Below are 12,507 nucleotides of genomic sequence, written 5' to 3'. Positions count from 1 at the left end.
CTCTCCAAGACTAACCAGGAAGAAGTTGAATCCCTGAATAGACCAATAGCAGGCTCTGAAATTGAGGCAATAATTAATAGCCTACCAACCAAAAAAGCCCAGGACCAGATGGATTCACAGCTGAATTCTACCAGAGGTACAAGGAGGAGCTGGTACCATTCCTTCTGAAACTATTCCAATCATAGAAAAAAAAGAGAGAATCCTCCCTAACTCATTTTATGAGGCCAACATCATCCTGATACCAAAGCCTGGCAGATACAACAAAAAAAAGAAAATTTAGACCAATATCCCTGATGAACATCGATCCAAAATCCTCAATAAAATACTGGCAAACGGATTCAGCAGCACATCAAAAAGCTTATCCACCATGATCAAGTGGGCTTCATCCCTGGGATGCAAGGCTGGTTCAACATTCGCAAATCAATAAACGTAATCCAGCATATAAACAGAACCAAAGACAAGAACCACATGGTTATCCAATAGATGCAGAAAAGGCTTTGACAAAATTCAACAGCCCTTCATGCTAAAAATGCTCAATAAATTCGGTATTGATGGAACGTACCTCAAAATAATAAGAGCTATTTATGACAAACCCACAGTCAATATCATACTGAATGGGCAAAAACTGGAAAAAATCCCTTTGAAAACGGGCACAAGACAGGGATGCCCTCTCTCACCACTCCTATTCAACATAGTGGTGGAAGTTCTGGCTAGGGCAATCAGGCAAGAGAAAGAAATCAAGGGTATTCAGTTAGGAAAAGAAGAAGTCAAATTGTCCCTGTTGCAGATGACATGATTGTATATTTAGAAAAACCCTTTGCCTCAGCCCAAAATCTCTTAAGCTGATAAGCAACTTCAGCAAAGTCTCAGGATACAAAATAATGAGCAAAAATCACAAGCATTGTTATACACCAGTAACAGAAAAAACAGAGAGCCAAATCAGGAATGAACTTCCATTCACAATTGCTTCAAAGAGAATAAAATACTAGTAATCCAACTTGCAAGGGATGTAAAGGACCTCTTCAAGGAGAACTACAAACCACTGCTCAGTGAAATAAAAGAGGACACTAACAAATGGAAGAACATACCATGCTCATGGATAGGAAGAATCAATATCGTGAAAATGGCCACACTGCCCAAGGTAATTTATAGATTCAATGCCATCCCCATCAAGCCACCAATGAGTTTCTTCACAGAATTGGAAAAAACCACTTTAAAGTTCATATGGAACCAAAAAAGAGCCCGCATTGCCAAAACAATCCTAAGTCAAAAGAACAAAGCTGGAGGCATCACACTACCTGACCTCAAACTATACTACAATGCTACAGTAACCAAAACAGCATGGTACTGGTACCAAAACGGAGATATGGACCAATGGAACAGAACAGAGTCCTCAGAAATAATACCACACATCTACAGCCATCTGATCTTTGACAAACCTAAGAGAAACAAGAAATGGGGAAAGGATCCCTATTTAATAAATGGTGCTGGAAAATTGGCTAGCCATAAGTAGAAAGCTGAAACTGGATCCTTTCCTTACCCCTTATACGAAAATTAATTCAAGATGGATTAGAGACTTAAATGTTAGACCTAATACCATAAAAACCCTAGAAGAAAACCTAGGATACCATTCAGGACATAGGCATGGGCAAGGACTTCATGTCTAAAACACCAAAGCATGGCAACAAAAGCCAAAATTGACAAATGGGATCTAATAAACTAAGAGCTTCTGCACAGCAAAAGAAACTACCATCAGAGTGAACAGGCAACCTACAGAATGGGAGACAATTTTTGCAATCTACTCATCTGACAAAGGGCTAATATCCAGAATCTACAAAGAACTCAAATTTATAAGAAAAAAACAAACAACCCCATCAAAAAGTGGGCAAAGGGTATGAACAGACATTTCTCAAAAGAAGACATTCATACAGCCAACAGACACATGAAAAAATGCTCATCATCACTGGCCATCAGAGAAATGCAAATCAAAACCACAATGAGATACCATCTCACACCAGTTAGAATGGCAATCATTCAAAAGTCATGAAACAACAGGTGCTGGAGAGGATGTGGAGAAATAGGAACACTTTTACACTCTTGGTGGGATTGTAAACTAGTTCAACCATTATGGAAAACAGTATGGCGATTCCTCAAGGATCTAGAACTAGAGTACCATATGACCCAGCCGTCCCATTACTGGGTATATACCCAAAGGATTATAAATCATGCTGCTATAAAGACACATGCACACGTATGTTTATTGCGGCACTATTCCCAATAGCCAAGACTTGGAATCAACCCAAATGTCCATCTGTGACAGACTGGATTAAGAAAATGTGGCACATATACACCATGGAATATTATGCAGCCATAAAAAAGGATGAGTTTGCATCCTTTGTAGGGACATGGATGCAGCTGGAAACCATCATTCTTAGCAAACTATCCCAAGAAGAGAAAACCAAACACCGCATGTTCTCACTCATAGGTGGGAACTGAACAATGACATCACATGGACTCGGGAAGGGGAACATCACACATCGGGGCCTATCATGGGGAGGGGGAGGAGGGAGGGATTGCATTGGGAGTTATACCTGATATAAATGACGAACTGATGGGTGCTGACGAGTTGATGGGTGCAGCACACCAACATGACAGAAGTATACATATGTAACAAACCTGCACGTTATGCACATTTACCCTAGAACTTAAAGTATAATAAAAAAAAAAATAAAAAAATAAAATTTTGTCTTCAAAAAAAAAAGAAAATGTAGTAAACTGTGTTAAAAACCAGAATGTCTGTTAATTTGGGGAAACAGTGAGGAGGTTGTGATTGGGTAGGGGACACAAGAAGGCCTTCTGGAGTTTTGGAATGTTTTCTCTCGAAGTATGTTCTCTTTGTGACAATTCATTGGGCTGTATACTTATGCGCTTTTATGAAATATTTATATGTCAATAAAAACATAAAATTTACACTAAGCCATACTATCCCTTCAAAGAATCTTTTAGTTCCTTTCTCCTTCACCTGTCAAAGAAATTGTATTTTTTATTATGACTTATTTGGTAGAATCAGAATATTTTGTCTACTCCATTCTTGCTGATAGACATAGGATCTATGTAATGATATTGAAGTAAGAAGCCTCTGGATATTAAAAGTGATTATATAAGAATTATGCAAAACTCAGAATGTGTTCGCATGCATCAAATAAATACTTGGCTGCTTCTCAAGTATTGAGAATCTGAATATACATATGCAGTTCCCTACTGAAATTTTGCAGGGTTTCTCAATACTAATTAGCTAATCAAGTAAAGAATAAAGGGCACAGGGCCAAATCAAAAAGCAGGAACTACCCTGCCTACTAAATGCTAAATCAAAACTAAATGCTATATTCCCAAATTACACTGAGCTTTTATTATGGGGAGAAAATTAAATATTGTGTATCACTCACAAAGAAAATTATTTTAATTGATGTAATTGCTATCTTTTCATCTGCAAACATGAAAAATTTTTAACAATTTATCTTGTTATTCCAGAAAAATTTACAGGATGCTTATATGTCCTTAACTATTAAACTACTAAAATAATGTTTTCCAAAATAGGAAAAAATTTAAAATAAATATTTAACATACAAAAATGTCTCCAAGTACTTTAGGAAAATATAGTTTTACATAGACAGTTGAAATGTTGATTATTTCTGTATTTATTCTTTATTATTAAAGCAAGTCCTTCTAAATACTCTCTATGGCATAACACATTCAAAGTCCTGCACACACTCTTTCAAGTAATAGAACTTTAGTATGCTTTGCCTTGTCTGCTACTCTAAATCTAATTCTAACCACCAAAACAAACACGTTTGGCCGGAAATATAAATTCTAGGAAAGTAGCTATATCTTCTTAGCATTCCTAATATCTGTCAGTAGGAAGGTCAACTATAATTGGCAGCTCTCCTAGACTTTAAAAAGACAGATTTTTAAATGCAGAAAAGAAAAATTATTCAATAAAATATACATAAAATTCAGACAGGAAAGGTATTCAGGAACACTGAGAAACTCTTACAAGTACCATCCTGAATACAGAATCAGAAGTAATGTCCTTTGAAGGAACACAAGGAGTAATCAGCATTAGCACTAAAGAGTCAAAGATTTTTAAGTACCCTCATGTCCTTTTTGAGATGGTCTGTTGCAATGGCGAATTAGGGATATACATAGAAGGCATATGTGTGTACTTCAAATCATTGTTCATGGATTGTTTAAAATTTTTCAAATTTATGGAGAAATGGAAAAAAGATTTGAGGATATTGTTGAATGATCATTTAACAAACAGCTCTGATTAATAGGGGGAGATTTCTGGCAGTGTATTCTAAGGTCCCTGGTCATGACATTCTTTAACGTGTTTAACAAGGATTTGGATGAATCGTTGAGAAGATGATGTTGGTGAATTTGTGGTTAAGACCATGGATTTTGGAGTAAGACATACTTTAATTAAAGTCCCAGCTATACCATTTAATAGCAATGGAACCCTGGGCAAGTTACTTAGTATCTTTACATATTATTTTCCTTACTGACAAAATGTGAAGAATAATATTTCTTATTCCAAAGAACTGATTATTTCACTATATAACTACATATATGGTGCTTATTATATGCTAGGCATTATTTTAAGCACTTTACAAACATTAATTCATATAATTCTCATAGCAACTCAGTGAGTAAATGTGACTAATTATAATTATCTTCATTTTGTAGATGAGAAGACAAAGGTAGATGGTTTAAGTCACTTTGTCACCACATCAGACCATTCTGATTCAACTTTTATGTAATAAAGTTGTCAGTCATTTTTCAGTTGTCATGGACCCTCAGGGTCATGTAACCTGAGCATGCTTAGATGAACCAAGCATGCAACCACAGGGGGAACCTCAGTGCTTGAACTGAGGATCATGGACAGCATTATGGAGCAGGCACCACATAGCAGGATCCAGGATTCAACCAGATTGAGCTGTGGCATCACCCCATGAAAGGATCCAGTTAGATCATGTCCCCAGGCATCATCTCATTGTAAGATCTAATCAGATCACATCTCATTACTCTATGATTATAAAACCTTTCCCAGCCACCAGCTCAAGGAGACAGATTTGAGCATTTCCTCCTGCCGCCTTGCCAGATGACTTGCAATAAAGCTTTTCTTTTCTCAAAGGCCAGTGCCATGGTATTGGCCTCTGTGCACACTGGGCAGCGAGCCCATGGAATGATCAGTAACAATTCATCTTAGGTCACACATCTAACAAGTGGCAGAGTGGGGTTTAATTAACAGAATGTTCAGTCATATGAATTAAATATTAACATTCATCATTATCATCATCATTGGAATGATAATGAATATACTGGATGACAAAAACAGAATGTGAAAAGACATCAGTCAGCTAGTAATAACAAAATACAATTTAACATAAAAATGTGGAATGCTGTGATTGGATCTATAAAAACCATCCACATCAGTGCAAGGTTATGATATGGCTGCCAAAAAAAAATGCTAAAACAACCTTTGGTGGCATTAATTATAATAAAGTAATCTAGAAAAAATAATCACAGATGGATTATTGGTATCAATTTTCAGAACCTGCTTAAAGAGACTATAATCAAATGGAAGAGGTAACAGAAAAAAAAAATGATTTAAAGAAACCATGATTCAACCATATATTGTGAACAAGAGACACACCTTAGGTGAAAGCAAAAGCACAAAATGATATACCATAAAATCAGCAAACAAAAGAGAACTTGTGTGGTTATATTAATATTAAACAATATATAAAAAGCAGTTTTTAGAGACAAAGAAAGTCAATTAACAAGGATGAGGTAAATAAATGTGTTAGAACTAATAAATGAATTCAGTAAAGTTACAAAATATAAATCAACACACAACTATCAGTTACATTTCTATACACTAACATTGAACATTTTAAAAGTTAAGAAAACAATTCTATATACTAGTATGAAAAAGAGTTAAGATATTTAGGGATAAACCCAATCAAGGAAGTTAAAGATTTGTACACTGAAAACTACAAAACTTTGCTGAAAGAAGTTAAAGAAGATACAGATAAATGAAAAACCATCCCATGTTCATGGATTGAAAAATTAACATTGTGAAGATGTATATACTACAGAAAACAATCTTGTATTCAACACAATTCCGATCTAAAGCCCAACATTTTTGCAGAAATAGGAAAGTTCATCTTAAAATTCATATGGAATATCAGGGGAACCCAAATAGCCAAGAAAATTTTGAAGAAAAAAAAATTTAGAGAATTCATACTTCCTGATTTCAAAACAAATTATAAAACCACAATAATAAAAACAGTGTAGTACTGACATAAAGACAGACATGTAGGCCAATGGAATAGAATGACAGCCCAGAAATAAATCCTCATGTAATGATGTAATGATCTTCCACATGAATGCCAAGACCACAACATGGAAGAAGGACACTTTCTACAATAAATAATGCCAAAAAAAATTTGGATATCCAAATGCAAAATAGTGAAGCTGGATCCTTGTGCCAAATATATTAACTCAAAATAATTTAAGATCTAAAGCAATGAAACTTCTAAAAGAAAACATACAGGAAAAGTTTCAGGATATGGGACTTGAGAATAATTTAACATGAAACCAAAAGCTCAGGCAACACAACCAAAAACACACAAACAAGACTAAATCAAACTTAAAAACTTGTGTGCACTGAAGAACACAACAGAGTGACAAGGCAACCTATGTAATGGGACAAAATATTTGCAAATCATATCTATGAAAAAGGGTTAATATCCAAAATATATAAAGAAGTCCTACAACTCAACAACAAAATATCAAATAATCCCAGTTAAAAAATAGGCAAAGGAATTGAATAGACATTTCTCCAAAGATGATATACAAATGGCTAAGAAGTACCCAAAGAGATGCTTGCTTAACAGCACTAATCATCAGGGAAATGCAAATCAAAACCACAATGAGATGTAACCTCACATCCATTGGTATAGCTACTATCAAAAGAAGAGAAAATAATAAATGTTTGTGAGAATATGCAAAAATTGGTACCCTTGTCCACTGTTGGTAGGAATATTAAATAGTGCAGGCACTATGGAAAACAGTATGAAGGTTCCTCAAAAACTCAAAAATACAATTATCGTGTGGTCCTGCAATTCTACTTCTGAGTATGTATCCAAAATAATTGAAAGCAGGATCTCTAAGAGATATTTGCAAACCCATGTGCATAGTGGCACTATATACAATAGCCAAGGGGTGTTAAGTAACCCAAACACCCATCAACAAATGAAACAATAAACAAAATGTGGTATATAGAAACAATAAAATAAAATAAAAAAGGAAGAAATCCCATCATATGCTACAACATGGTTGAACATTGAGGAGATTATGCTATGTGAAATAAGCCACTCACAAAAAGCCAAATACTGTATGATTCTACTTATGTGTGGTACCTAAAATAGATAAATTCATGGAAACAGAGAGTAGAATGGTTATTACTAGGGGTAAGGAGAAAGGGGAAAAAGAGAGTTGTTGTTTAATGGGTATAGATTTTCAAAGCTGCAAGATGAAAATGTTCTGAAGATCTGTTTCACAACAATGTGAATATAATTAACATTACAAGGGATGTGAAGGATCTCTTCAAGGAGAACTATAAACCACTGCTGAACGAAATAAGAGAGGACAAAAACAAATGAAAAAACCTTCTATGCTCATGGACAGGAAGAATCAATATCATGAAAATGGCCATACTGCCCAAAGTAATTTATTGATTCAATGCTATCCTCATCAAGCTACCAATGACTTTCTTTGCAGAATTAGAAAAACTACTTTAAATTTCATATGGCAACAAAAAAGAGCCCATATAGCCAAGACAATCCTAAGCAAAAAGAGCAAAGCTGGAGGCATCATGCTACCTGACTTCAATCTATACTGCAATGCTACAGCAATGAAAACTGCATGGTACTGGTACCAAAACAGAGAAATAGACCAATGGAACAGAACAGAGGCCTCAGAAATAATGCCACACATCTACAACCATCTGATCTTTGATAATGACAAAAACAAGAAATGGGGAAAGGATTCCCTATTTAATAAATGGTGTTGGGAAAACTGGCTAGCCATATGTAAAAAACTGAAACTGGACAACCTTCCTTACACCTTATACAAAAATTAACTCCAGATGGATTAAAGACTTAAACATAAGACCTAAAACCATAAAATCCCTAGAAGAAAACCTAGGCAATACCATTCAGGACATAGGCATGGGCAAAGGCTTCAAGACTAAAACACCAAAAGCAATGGCAACAAAAGCCAAAATTGACAAATGGGATCTAATTAAACTAAAGAACTTCTGCACAGCAAAAGAAACCATCATCAGAGTGAATAGGCAACCTACAGAATGGAAGAAAATTTTCGCAATCTATCCATCTGACAAAGGGCTAATATCCACAATCTACAAAGAACTGTTTTTACAAAAACAAAAACAAAAACACAACCTCATCAAAAAGTGGGTGAAGGATATGAACAGATGCTTCTCAAAAGAAGACATTCATACAGCCAACAAACATGAAAAAAAGCTCCTCACTGCTGGTCATTAGAGAAATGCAAATCAAAACCACCATGAGAGTCCATCTCATGCCAGTTAGAACGGCAATCATTAAAAAGTCAGGAAACAACAGATGCTGGAGTCGATGTGGAGAAATAGGAATTCTTTTATAGTGTTGGTGGGAGTGTAAATTAGTTAAACCATTGTGACAGTGTGGTGATTCCTCAAGGATCTAGAACCAGAAATACCATTTGACACAGCAATCCCATTACTGGGTATATACCCAAAGGATTATAATAAATCATTCTACTATAAAGACACGTGCATATACGTTTATTGCAGCACTAGTCACAATAGTGAAGACTTGGAACCAACCCAAATGCCCATCAATGATAGACTGGATAAAGAAAATGTGGCACATATACACCACAAAATAGTGCGCAGCCACAAAAAAGGATGAGTTCATGCCCTTTGCAGGGAAATGAATGAAGCTGGAAACCATCATTCTCAGCAAACTAACACAAGAACAGAAAAACAACCACCACATGTTCTCACTCATAAGTGGGAGTTGAACAATGAGAACACATGGACACAAGGAGTGGAACATCACATATTCAGGCCTGTCAGGGGTTGGGGGCTAGGGGAGGTATAGTATTAGGAGAAATATCTAATGTAGATGACGGGTGGAGGGGGGCAGCAAACCACCATGGCATGTGTATACCTATGTAACAAACCTGCACATTCTGCACATGTATCCCAGAACTTAAAGTATAAAGAAAATTGTTAGGAAGCTAACTTTTATGATGTATTTTTATTATAAATATATATGTGTGTGTGTGTCACAAAATGGTACAATCAATCCCTCAAGAAGATATAACAATATTAACATGTATCTACTTAAAAACAAAGCCCCAGAAGACATAAAACAAAAATGACAAAATTGCAGAGAAATACAAAATTTATCAATGATAATAAGAGGCTTTAAGACTGCCCTCTCAATAATGGATAGAATAAGTAGATAGAAGATCAATAAAAAAATAGAATACTTGACCATTACAAACCAACCAGATCTAGGAGATACCCAGAAAAAATCTTCATTCGACAATAGCAGAACACATATTCTTCTTAAGTGCACATGAAACATTCTTTAGTATAGGCCTTAATTTATGCCATAAAACAAGTCTCAAACAACTAAAAAGAATTAAAGTGATATAAGTATATTCTCTGACTAAAATGGAATGAAATTAGAAATAAATTTCTAATTCCAGAAAAATCTGGGGGTTCATAAACATGTGGAAATGAACAACATACTTGTATTAGTCTGTTTTCATGCTGCTGATAAAGACATACTCGAGACTGAGCAATTTACAAAAGAAAGATATTTATTGGACTTACAGTTCCACATGAGTAGGGAGGCCTCACAATCATGGTGGAAGGCAAAGAGGAGCAAGTCACATCTTACGTGGATGGAAGCAGGTAAAAAGAGCTTGTGCAGAGAAACTCAGCCTGCAGCCAATTAAGCCGACTGAGTTCCTTTCCTCATGGGGGCCCAGTGTGCAATGGCTGCAAACAGCAGCTTCCCTGGTAGTGATGCAGCCTGTTTGTTGTATGGGTTGCTCTAAGGGACCTTGGAGACAGTCCTTTCAGATGGATGTTCATGTTTCTGACCTTGCACTACCCCAGTGTAGGCTCCAAACAGGCATGCGAGGTGCCATTGGAAAGCCCCAGGGCACTGTGGCCAGGGTTCACATTGGCCAAGTTATGTCCATCCGCACCAAGCTGCAGAACAAGGAGCATGTGATGGAGGCCCTGTGCAGGGCCAAGTTCAAGCTCCCCAGCCACCAGAAGATCCACATCTCAAAGAAGTGGGGCTTCACCAAGTTCAATGCCAATGAATTTGAAGACATGGTGGCTGAGAAGCGGCTCATCCCAGATGGGTCAAGTACGTTCCCAATCATGGCGCTCTGGACAAGTGGCAGGCCCTGCACTCATGAGGGCTTCCACTGTGCTGCCCCCTCTTAATACTCACCAATAAATTCTACTTCCTGTCCACCTAAAAGAAAAAAAATGCTTTCACTTCAATTACCCCTCTTTCTTACATACTTTAAGTCTGTTATTTTAGTTTTACCCTGATTCCCTCAATAAACATTATTAGTATATTAAAAAAAAAAAAAAAGAGCTTGTGCAGAGAAACTCCCATTTTCAAAAAGCATCAGGTCTCATGAGACATATTCACTAGCACATGAACAGTACAGGAAAGACCTGCCCCCATGATTCAATCATCTACCACTGGGTCCCTCCCACAACACACTGGAATTATGGGAGCTACAAAATGAGACTTAGGTGGGGACACAGAGCCAAACCATATCATTCCACCCCTGGCCGCTCCCAAATCTCATATATTCACATTTCTAAACCAATCATTCCTTCCCAACAGTCCCCTAAAGTCTCAAATCATTTTCAGCATTAACTCAAAAGTCCACAGTCCAAAGTCTCATCCAAGACAAGGCAAGTCCCTTCCACCTATGAGCCTGTGAAATCACAAGCAAGTTAGTTACTTGCTAGAAACAATGGGGGTACAGGCATTGGGTAAATACAGCCATAGTAAATGGGAGACATTGGCCAAAACAAAAGGGCTACAGGCCCCATGCAAGTCCAAAATGCAGCAGGACAGTCAAATCTTAAAGCTCTATAATGATCTCCTTTGACTCCATGTCTCACATTCAGGTCACGTTGATGCAAGAGCTGGGTTCCCATGGTCTTCAGAAGCTCCACCCCTGTGGCTTTGCAGGGTATAGCTTCCCTCCTGGTTGCTTTCACAGGCTGCTGTTGAGTGTCTGCAGCTTTTCCAGGCACACATTTCAAACTCTCAGTGGATCTACCATTCTGGTATCTGGACTATGGTGGCCCTCTTCTCACAGCTCCACCAGGCAGTGCCCAGTAGGGACTCTGTGTGGGAGCTCCGACCACACCTTTGCCTTTCACACTGCCCTAGCAGACGTTCTCCTTGAGGGCCCCACCCCTGTAGCAAACTTCTGCCTGGACATCCAGGCATTTCCATACATCCTCTGAAATCTAGGCAGAGGTTCCCATACCTCAGTTCTTGAATTCTGTGCACCCGCAGGTTCAACACCATGTGGAAACTACCAAGGCTTGGGGCTTGCACCCTCTGAAGCCACAGCCTGAGCTCTACCTTGGCCCATTTTGGTCATGATTGGAGCAGCTGGGATATAGGGCACCGAGTCCCTAGACTGTACAAAGCATGGGGGCCTTGGGCTTGGCCCACGGAACCATTTTTTTCCTCCTAGGCCTCCGGGCCTGTGACGCAAAAGGCTGCCATGAAGACCTCTGACATGCCCTGGAGACATTGTGCCCATTGTCTTGGGGATTAACATTTGGCTCCTCTTTACTATGCAAATTTCTACAGCAGCTTGAATTTCTCCTCAGAAAATGGATTTTCTTTTATAGCATTTTGTCAGGCTGCAAATTTTCAGAACCTTTATGCTCTTCTTCCCTCATAAAACTGAATGCTTTTAACAGATTTAAGTCACCTCTTGAATGCTTGGCTTAGAAATTTCTTCTACCAGATACCCTAAATCATCTCTCTCTGGTTCAAATTTCCACAAATCTCTAGGGCAGGGCCAAAACGTCACCAGTCTCTTTGCTAAAACATAACAAGCATCACCTTTGCTCCAGTTCCCAACAAGTTCCTTAGCTCCATCTGAGACCACCTCAGCCTGAACCTTATTGTTCATATCATTATTAGCATTTTGGTCAAAGCCATTCAACAAGTCTCTAGGGAATTCCAAACTCTCCCACATTTTCCTATCTTCTTCTGAGCCCTCCAAACTGATCCAACCTCTGCCTGTTACCCAATTCCAAAGTCACTTCCATATTTTCAGGTATCTTAATAGTAGCACCCCACTCCT

At 37.7% G+C, this 12,507-nt stretch overlaps 1 protein-coding gene and 1 non-coding gene across 2 annotated transcripts in view; one reads left to right on the top strand and one right to left on the bottom strand.

Moving 5' to 3' along the window:
* GPR158 (G protein-coupled receptor 158) overlaps nucleotides 1-12,507 on the bottom strand; it is a 456,409-nt gene that overhangs the window by 263,796 nt on the left and 180,106 nt on the right. The window lies entirely within an intron of this gene.
* LOC117082904 lies at nucleotides 10,085-10,218 on the top strand. The gene has a single exon (XR_004436829.1). It is a non-coding gene; the product is annotated as a small nucleolar RNA SNORA70 (small nucleolar RNA).

This window comes from Trachypithecus francoisi, unplaced genomic scaffold (assembly GCF_009764315.1).
Source record: "Trachypithecus francoisi isolate TF-2019V2 unplaced genomic scaffold, Tfra_2.0 Lachesis_group9, whole genome shotgun sequence".
In the NCBI taxonomy this organism is placed as follows: domain Eukaryota; kingdom Metazoa; phylum Chordata; class Mammalia; order Primates; family Cercopithecidae; genus Trachypithecus; species Trachypithecus francoisi.
Note: the sequence above shows the minus strand (reverse complement) of the source record. Positions and strands in the feature narration are given on the sequence as shown.